The sequence below is a fragment of the Betta splendens genome, chromosome 6 (genome assembly GCF_900634795.4).
Source record: "Betta splendens chromosome 6, fBetSpl5.4, whole genome shotgun sequence".
NCBI classification, from domain to species: Eukaryota; Metazoa; Chordata; class Actinopteri; order Anabantiformes; family Osphronemidae; genus Betta; species Betta splendens.
In genome coordinates this window covers 15,499,775-15,520,613 of record NC_040886.2, presented here as the reverse complement: position 1 = coordinate 15,520,613, position 20,839 = coordinate 15,499,775, and the positions used below count along the sequence as shown (strand labels likewise).

General features: G+C 43.3%; 1 protein-coding gene across 1 annotated transcript in view; it reads left to right on the top strand.

The window, feature by feature from the left end:
* The window catches only part of plxnb2b (plexin b2b), a 163,253-nt gene that overhangs the window by 31,607 nt on the left and 110,807 nt on the right, over positions 1–20,839 (top strand). The gene's annotated exons all lie outside the window — the stretch shown is intronic.

Below are 20,839 nucleotides of genomic sequence, written 5' to 3'. Positions count from 1 at the left end.
CGGAGATGCAAAAGTGATTATCAAATTCACTTCTTCTTTTTGTAATTGTTCCCAGTATTGCATCTTGTAATGGTTACAACGTGCTTCCTGCCCTGCTTTTAATCACTGGTGGCTTAGCTCCAGCAGAAATTAGCAGCTAATCAACATCTTAGAGCGGACAGCCTGGCTTGGTTTTCACAGGCGGTATGAGCAGCTCTCGCATTTGGTGTGGACACACTGCTGCTCCTGGTGCTACTACTTCCATCCATCTCCATGATCCCAGCAATCCTACACCCGTATCACTCGGACTCGCTGCTAGATTTGTTTGATTTCCACGTGGAGACGCCTAATGCATTGTACTGTCTCTGGGCTCATGGTCCTTTACAACAGGTCAAGTTGTAAATACTGCTGCCATGATGAGCTGCAGTCTTTATCCAGGCTAGAAATCAATAGCTTAATGTGTTTGGAAAACATCACTAGGTAAACCTTTCAATACTAATAACAGCTTTGTTATAGTTAAAATTGGGTGAATAGACATTCAGACTCACAGGAAGGCGGGTCAGGCCACGGGAGACATTTTATTAGGAGACTGGATGAAAACATGTGTACAGAAGAACACTGGTACCAGAACTGAAACAGACACTTGGAACAAAAACCTGACAGAATGGCAAGGAACTAGCTGAGAAAAGGTCAGGGGGCGCCTGGTTACAACTGATGCATATAAATGCAGGAAGCAGGAATGAAGTGAAGTGAGCTGTGTGCTTCGTATGCACTGCAGGAATCATAACAGAACTACACAGGTCTGCTGAACCTGCTGCTTGTGATCACCTGACACCTATGTTTTAGCAAACAGCTGTGCAGTTCCTGTAATATATGAGCCGCCGCACTGACAGCATGAAGGTAATGTGTAAACTCTACAGCAACAACCAGAAGCTAACGAAACCAGAAATGGAGCAAGTCATTACTATCATATACTATAACATCAATTGAGTATCAAGTATATGAAAAATACAAACTCAAGGCCAAATAAAGTTATGATTGGTGTTTGTGCATCAATCTGCAAATCATCATTTGTTTGCAAATCAGACGGAGGAATGAAAGGAAGGAGAGGGAAAACGGGTGGAAGGTTTAGTGGGAGTTCAAAGGCAACGGGAAATATGAACCACCTGTGTGAGTCCTTATTTCTTGGTAGTAAAAACATTTTTGTATATTTTTATTTCCAGCAGTATGCCTTATGGCTGTTTTCAGGCACAGACTTCAGAGCCTCCTGGCAAACAAACAGTACAGCAATTAGTCAATAGTAAAACATGCTTATGCAGCTCTGAAATGCATCAGTTTCACGGGTCACAAGCAGTTTATGGTTTCTAGACATTCCAGTCTTCTGCTTCTTCCAACATGAGTTGCCCTGATTAGTGTTGAAGGAAGGGAGCTGCTCATCACACAGTCAGCGGGTATTACTTCTTTTGTTTCGCTTGCATCTTTGAAACTCCTTATGATAAAATTGCTCTGGTCTTATTTCTCTCAAAAATTGTTCCCGTTTCCGTGGCAACCACGCTGCCTAGCCAGCTGTCCAAAGTGAGATAACACAGCAGTAGCAGGCAGAGTTGAGAGGGACCTCTATAAATTCCCATTGTGTGTCTGATAGAGAGCTGTGGTGTTGGTACTGACGGAGGTGAGTGTTTACCTGGCTCACATCACCTGGGCCTCAATCAATATCCACTGCTCATCACTGCCTCCTGATTTAATCCGTCCTCTAGGAGACTTAGCCTGGTCTGTTCCACAGAACAGATATGTCAAAACAGGGTCTTTGAAATCAGTTTTCCCACAAAAAGGCCTTGGTTGGTGCTTTTTGTTGCACATTTTATTTACAGCTTTCTTAAATATTTTCTCTCCCCTGCTGTTTCTTTTCCCTTCCTTTCCTTCCTCCCCCTCTGGGGTGTTTCATTTGTATACATAAAAAAATTGGCAAAAGTTGGGTAAAAAAATGTCTCCAATAATTAATATATAATAAAAGGTTTTGAATATTTGTATAATAATTGTCTATTTAGTGACTCCAGCTCCCTCATGGCCCCAATTAAAATGATAGATAGACGGATGCCTAAACAATTAGGCCGCTAATTATTGCTGTGGCATAAGAAGAAATTATTTAATCGGATTTCTCAGCTAGGATTCTATCATACTTTAGCTGTATGATGTACTAACATCTATTTAAACTGCATCCTGATATGATTTTTTTAGTTTTAGCCTAAACCTTAAACATCAGTGTGTCAGATTTATATATGTATATTTATCAAATAATCCAATTTTGATGTGTTTTTAGAATCCATCGCTGCTTCTTATAATTGCTCCCACTACTTTCTCATGTATTTAACACTATTCCTAACAAGGGATGCACACGTTGTGCCAGTATGTGCCCTATGGCATGGATCCCACCATCTGGTAGCTTGAGCAATATTTGTCATGCTGTGCACTGAGAGGGCTCCCACCAAAATGTAAAAACCACTTGTTTGAGAAATACAAGCCTTATTTACATGTCTGGCTCTGAGGGGAGAAACCAGATTGTCTCCCTTGGTAGAATTTAAGGCAGTGGGACACATTTTACTGTCATCCAAAAACAAATTTACAGCGTGTAATTGTGCAAAAATACCAATAAGAGTAAAAATGTACATTCTTCCAACTCCCAATGTCTAATAAGTTACCATGGCAACCAGAGAGAAGAGAGGATTGCCCTGGTTGAGCTTGTTGGAAAGGTTTCCCTGTTTCTCGTGTGATCTGCTTTGATCACCTCATGGAAATGACACATAATAGATCTGAAAGGAATTGTTGCCCATGAGAACATATCATAAACTAACCAGAGAAGACGTTTTGAAGATGTTCGAGGCAGGATCATTTTAAAAATCACTCTGAGCCAGCGCACACGTCTGCATTTAAAAAGCTGCTGCGACATCAGAAAGGCGCAGTAGTTGTATGATGCCACCTCGGAGCTTTAAAAACACAATAAATGTAGACATGGCCTCGCCTATGAGAACACAACAGGTCTGTTGGTGCAATTTTCAGACACAGTTCTTAGCGACTGGGGTTTGGAAGCTGTTTGTGCATTGTAGCAAGCCTCATCTGAAAAAACATCACGTATGAAAAGGGAAAATCTACGAGGGGAGAACATAAAGCTTTTTCAGGACTATCTGCAGCAGCTCGGAGGAAGCACTCATTCAACCACTCGTTGCATTCCCGTAATCAACACTCCTGCACCTGTTGAAGAGGATTAGCATTTGAGCCCACTTTCACATCTATAATCCCCCTTTAATATGCACTTCATGTAATAATGAGCTGCTTGACTTCTCTGATAGCACGGCTTGAATCTGATTCAAAGCCACCCCATGGCTTTTAGAGTTCCATTTTGCCTCAGCAACTAAACTTTCTTTTGCGTTTCTGTATATAGCCCCGACACCGCCACCCTTCCACCTCCTCTGTCTTTCACTTCCTGCCAAGGGAGCCAGTCGGCTACTCTTCTTCTGGAGCTCTGATCTGAGCGGACTCCAAGTGACGACTGACAGAGCCCAGACTCTACCTCAGACAAATTATTGTTTCCAGGTCACTAGTGGGACAAATTATAGGAAGTTTGAATATGATTTAGTGTGACCTTGAACTGTTTGGTTGGAGGACAAAACCTATGCAGCTTAAGGTTATAAAAGGTTATTTAAAGTTAAACCTGATGAATCATTCTATATATTGTCTGCCGAAGCTGATGACCTGAGACTCTCTAATCTTTTTTTTTTTTTTTTTTTTTACAAATTCAAGGCTCAGTGCTGATGCAATTTCCAAGCTTTCATTTTCAGCGCTACATGAGGCCAACATATCTGCCTTTGTTTTGCTATTGTTTAATTATCAGCTGCTTTAATTAATTTTCCACTCACCTTGTGCAGTTTGCATCCCAGTAACACACACATGCGCTTGCATACAAACCGGGGAGCGGGAGGTGACATTTCGTTATTGATTCCAAGCTCCAGCGAGGAGCTGAATGATTGTGGACGCCGGAAAATTCATCAGGACGAGCTAGTGATAAATGAGAGTGACAAATGTTGTTGTATGAATGTGAAAGGTTCTGTGTGCACCTCTCCGGCTGGGAGAAGGAGAAGGAGCTGTGTCATTATCTCCTCTCCCAGCTCAAAGGACGCACCAGCAGGGCCACAGCCAGCTAAATGTCACATGAGCCCAGTAAGGCATCCAACGGAGCGGGCCCACCGCCCTGCGGTGCCACAGGCCGCCTCTGCTTTGCCAGTCTTTTATAAAGTGTCCATCTGAGGAGAGCCACACAATGGCTGCTGTCACACTGCCTACTGCAAACAGTGGGCTCACCACCATTACTTAGATGAGAGTGTTCGGGGAGATTACGGAGTGTAACCTAGACCCCGTCCAGCTTCTCCTTCTGTGTTTTTCTTTAAAAACGCCAGGACTCCGTGTTTGTTCAGAGAGTCGTGTGTTTGGACGTCCTGCTTTGTCACTTTTTCACTGGCTGCGAGCAGAGAGTCTAGAAACCAGCATGGATGGCTGAGAACCACGCAAGCTGCTACCTTAGTCTGAATGACAGACGTCAAGCTGTTTGTGAGCCGCAACCTGTGATTAGACAGCAGCGCAGATCGCCGCTTCGTTTGCTTTTGCGGCAGATTGACGGCAGCTCACTGTTGATGTCTGAAGCGTGTTTGTTGCGTGATACGTGTGCTTTTCTAACATGTTTTTATATGTAGATCGACCACTGGCACCCTTCCCTACATCTATTTTGTTTGGCTTTACAAAGAGATGACTTGAAAGCCACAGGGGGTGAAGGAGAAGAAGAAAAATGTGACAGTTATTGAGGGATTATGCGTCATCATTGACATTTGCAGAACATTTTTATCAAGCTGTATTCATTATCTGGTGAATTACTCCCTTTTTAGCACCTAATCAGACTGCTGCGGATTAGCTGCAGCTCATGTAAAATTTATTTCATGCTTCAGCTTCTATGGAAGCAGGGCATGAAAAACCACTCAAACCAGTGAATGCACCACGGGCGTGTAACTAAATGGCACTTGGGATAACTTGAATGGTACCATGGAGTGTCATTAGGCATATTAAGCAGTTATTTAGGCATTTTAAAGGCCTTCGCAGTGTTGCATTCCTTCAGTCTATTTGGTATTCTTTCTGTTTCACGTTGCTCAGACAAGTTGCTCGGTGAATGACCTTTAACTGGTGAGAGAATTAACTTTTTCACTCGGGCCTATTTATATGGAGAACAGCGCATTATTAATATGTTAATACCTGCCAGTGCTTCCCTGCTTCACATTTAGAAAAGGAATAGTTTGACCTTTGGTGACAGCGCACCAACAAAGTCAAGCTGACCTAATTTAGCAAAGTTGTTTAATGCCAATTGCCCTCTGCTCCGGTGGCGCACAGGGTGGTCGCTGGTGTGTGGACCTGAGGGAGGCACAGCTCTGCCATCATGTGTAGGTCTGTGTGTAATCAAGTGGGCCTGAATGACCAAACCTCCAGTATTGTGATTTAAATTGTAGCTAATAAGCCTTTTAGAATGAACTTACTACCTTAGCTTCTAAAACGCAGATGATTAGAGAAGCTAATATAGGGTTTGAGAATGTGACTGAACATCCTACACAAATATTATGATGCATTTCAGTACCGTTGCTTCAGATTTTACTATTAACAAATAACCTGTATCAGTTATTCATTTCTGGTCAGAAAATCTTGAGCTGAAACCAAGTGTTTTTTGTGACTGCTAATCATCATCCCACATTCAAAGTGTAAAACTGAAATACTCTGTAGACCCAGGGACATCTGTTATGGGTTGCACAGGTGGGTCAAAACCACCTTCATACAAAGGCCTTTGCTGAAATAACAATATTTGCACACGCAGTACATGCTCGGCTCCATTGATCCTGCAGAAATGTAGCTCAGGTCATCATCCGCTGATTGTAATGTATGAATAAAGTGAATAGAGGCTAATTTTGCCAAATGATGGAGCCTGAAAGTCTAAAGCCAACTTCCACACACCAGCTATTCATGCCAGGTGTCGAATTCTGACTCACGCTGAGGGAGTTCAGTTCAGTTCAGTTCAGTTCACCTGATTCAGGTGGAGTAGGGGGATGCTACAAAATGTTACCACTGCTGCCTTTGATATCGCCAGAGAAGTGTATGAACCAGAAACTTTTAATGATTCCATATTCACGTTCACTTTCTTTGGCCCATTTTTTTATTTTTTGGCTTTTTTCACTTCTCGCGAACCTGAGGCCGCTTTGAAAAGTACTCACATTTGTGTAAACAGGGTTGTTTGATAAAATACCAGTTGATAAGTGCCTTCATTAGAGTGTCCTGCATTGAGGAGCATTTCGAACCAGCAGCGGCACAGAAAGAAAGGCAGTGAAGGCCACTAAGAGTTTGTGTCATAGCACGACGGTTCTGACCTTTGTCTTTAGAAAGAGAAGTAAACTCAGAAGAGATAGGACTGCTGTGCCAAACTAATAGATGGTGTTAGAGTTTGGTGAGGTGGCTGGCGAGTGCAGTTCCTTCTCTTCTCACTCTTAATGATCTCCCATGTGTGCTTTGGCAGATATATAGTTTGAACACCATTCCAGTGCCTGAGGCGATTTCATCACACCGCACTGTTTAATGTGCACTCTGGTGTTAGATTAGGACCGAACATACCGAGCAAAATATGTTTTCTGCCTGTCCAATTTAATATATTTTGACCTTACGTAATGCATGACCTTAACTGACCTCTATGGGGAACTAATAGGACCGGCACCAATATAATCAGAACAGATCTCCTCCCACACAAGACTCCAGCAGAGCGTCCTTCCCATGCCAGAACTGGTATCTGATGTGACGAATAAGTTACAGTTTTACAACAAAGACGATTTAGGTTTCCTGTAAACGTCCAGGCATGATTTATCACAATAAAAGAACAATGTATCTTTGTTTTTTTCCTTTTTGAGGAATAGGCTGTGCTTTAGACCTGCTTGTAAAAATCCCAGTTTTCCTTCCAAATTCCTTTGGAACTAATGTTTAAAAAACACCTGGCAATGTTATCGTTGAGCTGCTGGTAGTGAGTAATATTTTTTATCAGCTGCAGCTGCTTGTTGGTGTCGTTCTCCCGGTATCCACTCAGTCACAGAAGTCAGCTGCTAAATAGACCTGCTAGACTTTCTGTCAGGGCTGAAGATAATTCATTCTCGTCATACATCAAGTTTCACAGTTAGAAACGCCCATCGCTCCACGGTTGGCGATGGCCCCACACACACCTCCTGGTTTGTCAAACCCAAATATTGCCAGTTTACCAAGACACATGAAAGCATTGATTCCATGCTCCAGCGTAAAAAAGCATATTTAAGGCTTTTTAGTTTGATTAATCATGTAAATTACTTTGAAAAGACACTGTGTTGTCACTTTTCGTATTGTTCATTGTTCAGATTCATTGTTCGGGTCCTATCAGTAGTGTGACACAGTGTAAGGTTGCTATTGTTGGTTAGTATGTATTAATAAATGCTTGCTACAAGTGTAACAGGGACTCTTCTGACACCCAGATTTAATTAGCTTTTCGGTGATTCCTGGCTCACAAACTTATTATTAGTGCAGCTGTTCCTTAGAGACTCTGAGCCTTTCTGCTGCCAGACTCCTGTCCTGACATGACACTGATAGAGCAGGGAGCGATACCCTGCCACTCTGCAGCTCTGACTCTGTCATTCACACGCCAGCATCTGTGTTGTCCTTAAAAAGTATTCCCACAAAACAATATGAATGTTATATCTGCTCGGAGTAACTTATGCATGTTTACAGTGAATTGGGTCTCAACACCACCAAAAATAAAAACTACATTTTGGGTTTGACAGAAATAAATGATTCCAGCCTGTTGAGCTGGTTTTGTGTGGAAAGCAGACTACATCCACAACAGGTTCCCCATCCATCACACATCACAAGGCCAACATAATGACAGATAGTCCTCCACACTCACATTCACACTCACAATAGAGCCACTAAGTAGTCTCAACCCAATGTCTTTGGACATTAGGAGGAAACCTGAAGAGAACCCATACAGACAAAGGGGGAACATGCACAGTATTCAAAGCCAGGTCCCTCTACCGGCACCATATCACCTCACACTGTTTGTAAGATGTTGACAGCAATATGCAGTAAATAACTATGAAGACAAGACCTTGTAATTGTCTTTTAACCTTGATTAGTGTGAGACAAACAAAGGGCCTTTACATGCATCAATTTCAGTTGTTGTTATACTGCACACTGATTATTTAATTCAAAGTTATGCACAATAATGTGTTTGTCACTTTTGTAGATTTGTTTGTTTTCAAGCTTACTCAGTTAAAGCTATAATTCTCCAGCAGGGTTAATTGTTAGGATTCTAATTAACAATGTAAATCCATGCACAAAATGAATCTTTTGCTTCACGGAGCAAAGCTTTGGCCTCAAGAGTCCTGACACTTTAAATGACGCCCATCAATCTAAGATTACCTAATCAAACAAGCTGAAGTTGGAATTAAACACAGGTTTGTCTGACTGATGCGACTGAAAACACATCAGTTCTAGTTGTGTTGTGTTGATGCGCCTAGAGAAGTGGCTGCCCAGTTAATTTCCCAAATGACTCTAACAGCCGACGTGGAGCAAAACTCCCCAGTGACACACGCTGCCATTTTAAATGGTATTTGTTGTCCTCCACAAGACCCATTTAAGTTGTCAGCTTGTGCTGAAACCACAAAGGAGGGAGGTGATGAAGAGAGAGAGACTAAAGGAGTCAGAGAGATTCAGAGTAAGATGCTGTGAGTTGTACTCGGGGGAGGATTCTGAATTTAAATAGGAGGGGAAAAAAAAGTGGGAACTGAGACCTTTTTATTTTAATTCACCTGCCTTTTGTTCCATTATAAAATAAAACAATTTAATAACTGCCTAGGTCTGATGGAGCAGCACCATGTCAGGAACACAGAACAGTATCACCTGTATTCAACTTCTTAACGCTAGTGTCCTTCAGCACATTGTTGTCAGTGTCATTTATTGAATATCAAGCGCTGATCAAACCAGCTCCCTTTGACTTACTGCAATAATCACATTGCTGAGTGTTTTGCCATCTTACTTTTGTGAGGACTATCTGCACTTTCTAAAGAAGCAGGTCTGAAGCTGGTCATGAGCTTCTGTGGTTTAATGGATTACACCTTTGGTTTTGTAGTCCAGCTTTTGGGCTTTCATTTGAGGGGTTGACAGAAACACGACCATTTTCCTACACACACGCCTATTCATACTCATTAGTAATGTAACAAATGGCTGACAAGCAGTTGCGCGGCCAGAGGAGGCTTGTTCCCTCATTACTCTGTGATTAATCAAGCAGATGAAAAGCCTGGAGGTGCTTTTTGTGATACACTCATATTTGCTGGCTTTTCAGTGAAATTCCCAACATGAGGTCCGATGCTGAAATGCTGTTAGTTGACATACATGTTATTTTTAGGCAGTAATGTGGTTTGTTAGGTCCAGGTTTTTATCTGTGTTTCACATCTTATTTTATCTTGTTTATTTAGGAAGCGAAAAGGTTGGTGCAGATGGGTTCAGACTCGGATCTGAAGCCTGCCACAGACCTGCCAATCAGAACCAAATGGGGTCCAATGGGGTCCAATAAAATCACCAGGAGAGCTGCTGCATTTGGTGGGGTTTTAACATCTATTTGTACTTTTAATCTAGGTCTACAATAAAATATAAACTTACCAACCAAATTAAGCATAATAAAGCCCCTTTTAGGTCATCAAGATAAATATTACACTGTTCTCTGCTTTTTATAGACCAGTGAATTAACTACAACTACACACTAAAACTGACGGCCAACAAAAACACTGTCCCAGCCTGAAGTACTCACTTCATGCAGAAGTTGGAGATGATGTCAGATTTACCTTGAGAAACCATAGACGTGTGCTTGAGTGATGCCCAACAGTGTCGCCATGTTTAGGGTCCTTGTGCGTCAGCTGCCACTCTGCACTCCAATGCCACTGTTCCTTTCTAGTCGGTCCGGAGGGATTAGTGACTCTGTCAAACGCCTTTGATCAGCAAACAGGCTTGAAGGGGACAAGACACTTCACTCTCCCCTCAGCTAATTATCTTGAGTGAGCCACCAGGACAATGACAAAGCCAGTGCTAAAGCTGCGTGCTGTGTACTACATGCTTATCCTTTGCTGTCACAGATAACGTGCCATTACAGGGTCACTGCTCAGAGTCAATGCACCGTGCTTAGTTGGAAACACTGACCTTTGAATCAGAGGGGCCGAGCCGACATTTGGTGCAAAATAAATAAATCTTGTTATAACGCCAGGACAAGATAGATGGTTTCTGATGAAATACTAAAACCGGTTTCCACTGTAATCTTTTACAGCAACACCTGCTTAAAGTTAAAGTTGAATGTGTGGCTGTGAAGCTCCAAGAGAGAACATTTATTACCACAGGGCACAGGGAGAATGTTCTTATTAAGCTGCTTTGGGAGAAAATAAAAATAGATGCTTCTATGTACTCAGAGTATGAGTGACAGGTTTAGAGTTGTTCTGAATTCATCCTTAGAGGTAAATGGCCTGCGGGGAAATCACGGCCCCTTGAAAACATAGTAAAACTCACTGATCTTAAAGCTTATGTGTCCAGATACATTTGTTGCTCTTCCTACAGCAGTGACGTCTGTTGCCTTGAATCAGACCAGAAACAAACCAGATGCAACACGTGTTGACCAGCGACGTGCTTTTCCTTTCCAAAACAGATGAAGCACAAAGAAGACGCGCCGCTGCCGCCTGGTTGAGGCAGGGGTCACGCACGCGTATCCTCCAGCTCCTCAAGCTGAGAGGGTAAAGGACAGAGGCTGACCTTTAGCATCTGCATATGCAACATCATTATTGCAGACAGCAGCGTCCTGCCCACAGGCGTGGATGCCCGTGTGGGCTTCCGTGTGTGGGAGGAGATATTTGTCAATGGCACTAGAATGGAGCGACGTATTCAGCAACGTTGTTGGGATTTGTCCTGTGATGAAGCAAAAGAGGCAGAGCAGCGATGGCTGCATTCATTCATGCATCACAAAAGACCAGACTCAGAGGCCTCATTAGTGTTTCTGTTTTACTGAAGCTAGTTTCTGTTTCATCTTTTTTCCATTTCATTTTAGTGTAGGAAGCACAGCATTCATAGTCCCCTCGGTTGGCAATCAAAATTAAGACTGATATGATATCTGCTCACTGAACATGATGATATGAAGTATTGAATGAAGTCTGCAGGAGTAAGTAAGTGCTCATTTCCAACAAAAACCCTTCCCGGTGTGCGTTAGCCCTGGCATTTGCAGCGACAGGCTTCCAGCATAAACATACAAACCTAAATGTCACACCGCTGCCTTACCGTCTTCCTGGAGGAAACCTACTGTAATCTGGGTGAACAGTGAAACCCGGGGAAAGGAGGGTGTTTGTGGGCCGACAAACATGGACGCCAGCAAGCAGGCGTTCACGTTGGGAAACGAGGCGCGGCTGAGACACCGACCATTGATTTACTCTGCGTCTCTGGAGGAACTGTCCTTTGAAGGGACCACTTTGCAATAAAGCCCCCATTTCCTCTGATTTGATTGCCTTGCGGCCGTGGCAGGTTTGGGAGGAGGCGGTGAACGTAAAAGGCTGGCAGCGGAGCAGAGGCCGGGCCCAGTGTGGGTCGCGTCCCATCGGCGGTTCAGCTGCTGCCTGTGACTGTCTGCTCGGACCGAGGGCCGTGTTCACAGCTGACACACACTCCACAGGGGTGTCTGCTGCCCACTGGACTGACTTGTGCCAATGACTGTGTGCTTGTGAGCTTTGAGGTTATATTTAAATTCAGGAAGCTACTGAACTAGTGTTGGTGTTTTATGGCTGGTTTGAGGTCACAGGCAGAGTGCGTCCAGTCATCTGTGCAGGGGTTTTATGAACCGTTAGCCTTCCGTCTACTGTGTAAACCCATACCACACAGCAGTGACATTAACATGCTGTACACAAACATTAATAATTCATACGGTTCATATCTGACATTTGAGACCTTTGTTGGAAGTCACAGTCAGTTGAGACCCCTTCACTGTTTACAGGCTTGTAGATTTGATTTGTTTCGGTTTTAAAAGGCGATAACTCATTTTGAAATGTAATTTAAATCTGATCACTCTCCCTAGTTTCAGACAGCGTTCCACTAGGTTTGTAACAGACATGAAACTGGACCTGAGGTCGTCCGTGACGTTGGGTCATGGCTGTAAACACGCTTTCTACTCAAACGCGCTGAGAATTAAGACGTTTCACTGGGCGCGCGTTGACGATCACGCGCGCATGCAGGGATTGTGAATACGAGAACCAGGCTCAATGTGTAGAGCCGGTTCCAAGGTGGCTGAATGTCAGGCCGCGCGCGCTGAAGGACACAGGTAATTCTAATGTTGCTGAATAAACGCAGAAATCATTCCGCGCTCCCTTGGCAGGCGGTGACAGCTGTTGTATTCATTGTGGTAACAAGCTGTTACAGTGTCTGCTGCGTTTCCCACTGACTCCTGACGTACACGCTGTCGTTCTCTCCATTTGAGAATTCGTCACTCTCTGCAGCGATCTTCCGTTTGGCCGTAACGGAGGCGCTCAGCAGCTCCGCCGGCGGACGTCTCGTCACCGTGTTTACGTTCCTCCTGACACATATGGGGGATGCAGCATTCCTCGTGCTCCGGCCTCTCCGGTAAAATAATTTACAAGTGATCACATTCCAGTAGTATAATTATTACTGTCCAACACCAACACTAAAGCAGTTTCTTAGCAACTGCTCTTGGCACATTTTCTGCTTCTACAACAGCAGTATTTCCATATAGTTGGAGCAAGAAACGAGTGCTGGGTGTAACACAATAGACAGTATACGAAGTACAAATGTACAAATTGTACTGGGTGAACGGTAACGCCTGTGTTAACGTCATAACACACGCTTCTTTGGGAAAATACTGGCTGCTGATGAATTTCAAATGCAAAGCCGACAGAGAGGAGGTCCATGTGACAGCGTTCAGGGAGCTGCAGAACCTCTGGTTTGTGCTGCTTCCCTATTCATCCACCCTTTAGTGCTGGCCTGAGCTGGGCATGTCAGCATGGATGGCAGACAAGCACCCCAGGCTACAGGCTGAGGGAGTCAGTCTTGGTCTTAGTCAATGTGCTGGTGGCTCAGATGGCTGCGTGGATGACAGCCAAAACAAACAGGAGGGAGCTTCAGAGGATGGAGCACAGAGATTCTGGAGGTTTTGTTTGGGATGGGTTCAGTGAATTGCCACTTGGAAAAGTTAACTCAGGCCTTCTGGACCAGATAGTTGCCGGCTTTGAAACAAAGGGAAACTTAAACATACATTTTATGTTTGGATTTGCGACATGTCAACACATGCAGCGATTAGACCATAAACCAGTTTAAGAGAGAAGTAATGGGATCTGTCCCCTTCTGGTGAACAGGCAGGGATGTGGTAAAAGCACGCAGCCATTTATCACATCCAGCCACTTGCACGCGGCCGTAACAGCGTGTTATCAAATCCACATCGTGTGGGATCGGCCTGTATCTCATCAGCACTGGAGCAGTCCAGCCGCTGTTTGGAGGAAGGTGCCGACGACTCAATCGACACAACAGCCAATCTCCTGTTTCGGATATTAAAACTGAAGGAAGCGCAGTCCTGGCTCTTCTTATCAGCTCGTCACGGGAGCTTGACTTTCCCTGTGACACAGTTCCTATTGACATTTAAAGTGCTCACTCAGACACACATTAGTGTGATACCAAACAATTCATCTCCTTCTGATTAAATAGCTTTTTCCTCAATCTGATGGAAAGCTGTATGAGGTGTAGACTGATTTCCTCAGCGTCAGCCCTGTTTACACAAACCACTCAGACTCTGAGCACAGCAGGTTCTTCCAACGGCTGCTCAGCCTAAAAGCGCCTAATTGTTTTCACTTGCATACATCAACATTGGTTCCCAACGTTCCCAGTCACCACGCTTGTTTTTTATGGCCTCTACTCCACTACTTCAGTGGTACTTTTAGTAGTAGCAGTATGAATGGCATGAGCCCCCCCCCCTCCAGCGTGTCTGAGTCACGGCCCTCCGCTCCTCAGCTCGGTGCTTGCTTTTCATTGGGCCCTTCACCGCAGACAGAGGAAGGTCCAGGCCAGATTAAAAGCAAGGACACATTTCTGCTGTCTTCACCTTCAGCAGCTTTGTCAAAGGTGCATAACAAAATACAGCGACACACTTGTGCGATTAAAGGAGCACTTCAGATAAACCTGCGTATCTGTCGGCTCTGTGTCCAAAGATAGAACGAGGCGCAGAATTCACGGTGTGAAGAGAGTTTATCGCTGGTGCTTCTTGTCGCCTGTAATTGATCCACTGTAGATGCTTTAGCACAGCTTAGCCCTCCTTACGCGGTGAATGGGATCCTCCAGAGAAGCTGCTTCAGTGTTTAATTGAAAGCTGCACAATTCAAGCATAATTGCTTTTCAAGCTCAATCACAGAAATATGCCAGTAGCCCAAACACATCTACGGCTGGTGGATGAACAAACACACGTTCAACAGTTTGATTCCTGCTTTTTTACATCTGGACTGAACAGACTAAACAGAAAGCGTTTACTGAATGGATGTTATTTACTTTGTTTTCTTTATATGTATACAAAAGTATTTTCATATTCTCCCACAAACACATCATCAGGAATAAACTGTAAAGTGCGAACAGAAGTGTGTCCAGATGGTTGTTGCTTCACAGCGTTCGTACTATTACCCACTGCACGGATTTGTTTTCATCCATGGGTTTTTACTCATCGCTAGCATTACATAAGCTGAGCTAAATCATCTATTATTTGCAATATATATTATTCTGTTTTAATTCAGTAAGAGGCTTAATTGGTTTAGTATTTTATACAAACATCTGTTATTTGTGTTTCCACATTTCCAGCTGTATTAATAGTTGTCAAAAGACATTTGGCAGATGTTTCTTAGTTTCTTAGTTGTGTCTCTGTTTTTTTTTTCCCCTTGTGTTTATTAGGTGGAAAGAGAACCTGTCTGACAGGGGATTTGTCATAGATGTTGACCATGTGCTGCTGCTTCATCACTCCCAGGTCTATGCGTGGGTGTTTGTGACCCACCGGACCCGGACTCAGACAAAGATCCGCCTGCTTTTTGGGAAATAACAACCACTCACACAGGAACAGGTTGAAGGTTAGAGCAGAAACCTAATAATAAGCCTGTTCCTGCATGCTGGTTCCTCCATTGACATTTTGCATGTGTCAATAGACCCACGTTGTGATGGGGCTGACTTTGTGTTGTTGACACTGAGGGACATTGTGCAGCAAATTCAAAACTGGGTAGTGTCATCGACTGGTCTCCAGCCCCCACAGTTCAAGCTGACACCGGCAACAATACCTCTTTCATTTAAAAAGATCACGACACACTGAGTCAGTGAGAAATGTGAAACGACGAACCTGCTGGTGACCTTCCCATGTCTGTGAAGAGCTGCTTTCAACTAGTTTCACGCAGGCTCCTGTTTAAAGACGCAACTGCTTCCTGACATCTTTGAAATGAGCTCAGTCCGCAGTGTGTTGCATTATTTTAATTCAATACCTTATTATATTTAACAGCAGTTTAAAACACACACTGGAAATATTATCGTAAACACACTAAACTACAAATCAACCCTTTACACTGATATGTAGCTAATTAAGTCTGAGACCAGTACAAAGCTTTGGTGCTTTAATTATTGGATGTTTGTGGAGTCTGACTGAGGTTAGCTTCTGGCAAACTGATCTGACTGGACAGTTTGTAAAAGGTCACAGATACCTTTACTGCTCCATGTTTTTCTGCAGATCATGTGACTGTGATCTCCAAATAAAACACCGCACACCAACCTGTTTTGGTGATGTTTTAATATTAAATTACATCATAGTATTTAGAAAGCAACGATGAGCTTCAGTGCTGTCAAGAGCACAGGGTGTGCTCATTTTGTTTTGGGTTTCATTACCAGCGCTCCAGCAGCATCAGTCATAGATAAGTGGTGATGGAGGAAGGAGTGAGGTGCTGCTGAGCGTTCGGGACTCCCTGCTTACGAGTGTTTGGGGCTGAACTGCTCTGTTTGAGTGAGGTGGGAAGCTTTATGTAAAATAATCCAGCACTGTCATAAATAATTGGTCTGATTTTGTGCCCCTTCATGGATACCGTACAGATAAATTATGAAACATCCCATTAACAATATGTAGATGTCTCTGAAGCTTCTTGTGAAGGAGGCAAACGCATCCTCGGCCTCACCCGCAGAGTAAATCACTCTCTGTGGGCACAGTGGTGGCAGGAATAGCAACGCACTGTTTGGCAAGAACATCACGTCTGTTGAAGCAGCGCTTCTTCCTCTGCCACTAATGAAGTTGAAATATTATCTTAAACAGACATTATTCAAGCTCCTGTAATAATTACCAGCACAGTAGTCCTCACACAAATAGTGTGAATAAATCGCAGCTATATTTTTTGAGTTTTCCTGCCATCCGAAGCTAGAAGCTTCTTAACCAGGTGCATCATTAGCAGCAGTCAAACCCATGCAGGCGGTACTGATGTCAGGATGCTCAGCGCAGCCCTTTGTTTTTACACCATTCACTAACACAGCACCACTGAAACATACACTAGTTTGGCTGCTTGGCTAATTTACAGTTGTTACTACAGTCCCTTGTCTCATGCAACAGCTATGAAAGTAAATAGAATTTTCAAGAGTCCAGATTCAATCCCGTGTGAGAGCTTTGCTATGAGAATGACTTTTTTCCGCTTCAAAATCTGTGTCAATCTCATCTTAGACTGTAACTGGAGAATTTAAACTTTTTCACCCCTGATATGTTTAGAATTTCACAGGGCAGGACTTCACTCTTCAATTTGTTCAACACCCCAGTGTTCCTCAAAAAAAAAACACTGTGGCAGCATTAGATTAGTGCAAAAAATGCCCGTTCCCATTTTTAGCAGGCTATATAACAAGTGGCAAGGCGAGAACAGATGAGACATAGCATGAGGTGCATGACACAGTGGAGTCAGAAGCAGAGCCCTAATAAACTCCCACCTAACGTCCATCCAGCCATTATGCTAAGCCGTTTTCCTGAGGCGGATGCTAGAGTCAGTCCCAGCTGGTACTGGTCGGGAGGCACAGTACACGCTGGGCGGCTCAGCACACGGCTCCCAGTACAACACTGCTGATTTAGATTTATTTTTTGGTATTTTGTCTTCCGTCCACCATCACCACGAATTTCAAATCAGAACTCAAAATGTGAGCATAGTCGAGGTTTTCAGCTTTAATTCAAAGGGTTTAACAAAGTGTGGCATTACCCTTTCAGCAATTATTGTACAGCCATTTCCATACAAGCAGCCTCATCTGCAGTGGGAGGCTCATTAATAAGGAAAAACACGGTTTCCTCAGAGTTTTGTCAGCCTTGCTGAATTAAAGCCGACATCCTCGTGTTCCGCAAAGAGCAAACCTCCAACAAAACAACTTTTGTCCACTACGTCTTCAATAGAAACCCATTCACGCCTGTGCACAAGCAGAACTACCTGGGCAGAGCATTCAAAGCCGACGAGGCACCTCACGTTCAAAGATGGGGGGTGATTAGTGCCAACGACCACACCACTGTGCTGCTTCACCTCCAAACCCCGGTCCTCGTTAAAAACTCCCAACAGCCGCAGGAAGACGAGCCGTCGTCTCATTTCATCGCTTTGCTCTCACTAGAGAAAGAAGGCATGAATCTTTCTAACTGAGCACTTTCAGCAGCATTTAACCTGGAACGTGACAATCCAAATAACAGAACCATATCCACTTTATAATCAGAATGTCGAAAGTTGATATCATCATCAAAATAAACTCTTGTCTGTTTAGAGCCAGGGTCATTTCCACTGACTAATTGCTTTGACCAGGCTTTGATGCTGTGTTGTTTGAATATCACATTTAAAGACCTGTTTGGTAAAAGTCGCAGCCTTTGGTATTTGCTCATACTAAAGTCGGTCTCATTTTAGAAGGTCAGAATTAATTTTTCCTGGAAAGAAATGTTTTTGGAATGTCTACTCGGTGCACGTTTTAAATTGTCCTCTAGTGAAGGGATTTATACAGAAATGCAGGTGAAGCAGGGTTTGAAGCATCAGCGTTGCATGTCAGACTTTACTGTATGTATCACAATGTAAAACCTAACAAGTTCTCATTGCGTCAAACCTAGGATTACATGGAATTGCACTACTGACACAGCAGGGGGTCAACATTTGGTCCAGTTGTAATTTCTCATCAAATCAAAGTCCTTTGTGAAGTTTACTTCTGATTAAAGTGAATACAGTGGCATGCTTGTTAAAAGTACACACTATCCAAGTTTGGCCCAGAGGGCAGCCAATAATCTAGTCAAAGAAATCCAATTAAAAGCACCTGGATCCTGAGGAAACAGGGGAGACTGGTCCCTTTTAAAAAGTTATTTCTTAGAGCTTGGGGCTAGTGGGGGGCGACCAGAGCTCTGCGCCTAATAGTCAAAGTAGCTGGGGTTCCTTTTTCTGACAGCCAGTTCACAGACCAGCGCATGAACACACACAGTCAATGTAGAGACCGTACAGCAGGGATCTAACAGCAACATTAAGTGAAGGTTACGTTGTAGACAGCCTGGTTGTGTCATAATTATACCGTGTGGATGTCCATCATCGGGCTCTAGAGCTAATTAGAAGGACCAAGTCAGTTTAAAACAATAATTACTAAAAACGCATGGCAGCATGAAACGCGGCTGAAGTCCCCAGACAGTCGTCCATAATTTACCTTTAAAGATGTTGTAACATTATTTATCCTTAAATGAATCAGCCACGTGATTTAATGTTTTTGTCCTTCAAGTATTGAATATATAAAAGAAATTGAAATTCCAGAGTGCAACAAGAGTGAGGAGAGTCAGACTGTTGGGAATTTATAGCTGCATTTGACGTTGTGGAACCGCTTGCTTCAGCTGCGTTTGGTTCTTGGCAGCGAGGCTGCTGAGCGTGCAGCGTTAGGCAGCTTGGCTCCATCATGGGACTACTGAGGTGTAGCGAGTTGCTTTGTAGTGCGGGGACCATAAGGGAGCATTCTACAGCAGAGAACAGCAGACCACAGGGACCTGAGCCCCCGTGCTGCAGGTTGCAAGGCGCTGACCGGTCACTACACACACATCTGGATCATCCAGGGCCGTTTGGTGAAGATGTTGGCAGCTGTGTTACTAAAACACTGCGGTCGCCAGGACATGAGGAGACATCCTACCACACAGATAGGATATGACCCTTGTGATGCAGAAGATGGCCCGAGTCTGCAGGCATGGGATAAGGAGATGTGGGCAGCAGAGCTTATTAAAAGCAGATTATAGAAATGCAGGAAATGTGTGGGTAGAGGCCGTGACATGCAACAGTCCCAGCCGCAGCTCAACTGTACACGCTGCATTATTCTGAGGCTGACGTCGAGACGCTCCGATGCCTCATGATAATAATCCGAGCTCTTTGATTTCTAAATGTGTCTGACTATACTTTCTCACACCACACCAATCAAAAGAATGGGACGCAGAGCAAAGGGAGGGTGAATAAATAGTGGGGCCGGCCAGTCACCCCTGCATGAAGGGGTTTTAAAGTAATTGAAACTGAAATACAATCAGGAATGTCAGGATGTCACGGGAGGCAGCTAATTGGGGGCAGCCCAGCGTACACCGTGCAGTGATTAAGAGGGAGATGGCATTAGACCACTGGAACAAGTTTAATTGGGTGTGTTGAACAACTTGATAACTTTTGAGATTTCTGTTCATTCATGTAATCTGTGCGTTTCTGCTTATCTACCAGATATAAAAGGCTAATTCCTCTGATCAGCCCAGAGGAAAGAGGACGAGCACTCACATGAAAATGACGCAAGAGGGATGTCCATAATTGTCTGCAATTCAAAGCATCTCTTTTTGATTTGCACCTGCTTTTATAATAGAAAGGCTGTGATGTATTGCTCTTTGAAGAGGAGCCCGGTTTTCCATTTGGAGATGTAACTGGATTTGTGACAAATAGGATCAAAACAAAAGACCTGCTGCAACACAGACTGCAAATGAGCTTACTGAACAAAACATCTAACGGAAATACTAAACTACTTTTTGTTTACTCTGATCTTGGTTTGTTAGAATTTAAACAGGTATTACTACGGTTTTGTCAAGGTTTTAAGACAGTTTGTGTTTAATGGCTTTTTAATACCTTATGTCACTTTTTTACTGGTAAAGTAGCAAAATAGCAAAAGACTGAAATAATTAATAATTAAATAGAATAGGAAACACATTTAAAACTTAATTTAATTTGGATTATTTTGAAATTATTTTGTAGAAAACTGATATAGAAACAAACGTAAAAATACCCAACACCCCATATTAATTCACATGTTCATTTTTTTCATATTTTTTTCTTATATTTGTACTGAATGTACAGGGAATTACTGTGTCTGATGTTATCGTGTCTTTCAAACTAGGAAAGTAAAGGCAATTCACAGGAAAGGGAATATTCACACATTTCCACAGAGATGAAGAGAGGGAGAAAGGGGATACACTGGTTTCCATAGCAATTGTCGGCACTGTCACATGGTTACCTAGGAACTAGTCCTGTGATGCTGTGCAATTTATTTGTTTAGGATTGGCAGCTCTCCAGCAGCTTCGTACATAGAACTCAATTAAATTATATTTATTCGTATTGAGGTACAACAACAAGGATCACAATGAAATCTTCCCTTTACTACTTCTACACTTCACAGTATGTTGCATTATAATATGGATTCAGGATTCTATTAGCAAACCGGAGCTGCACAAGGAGGC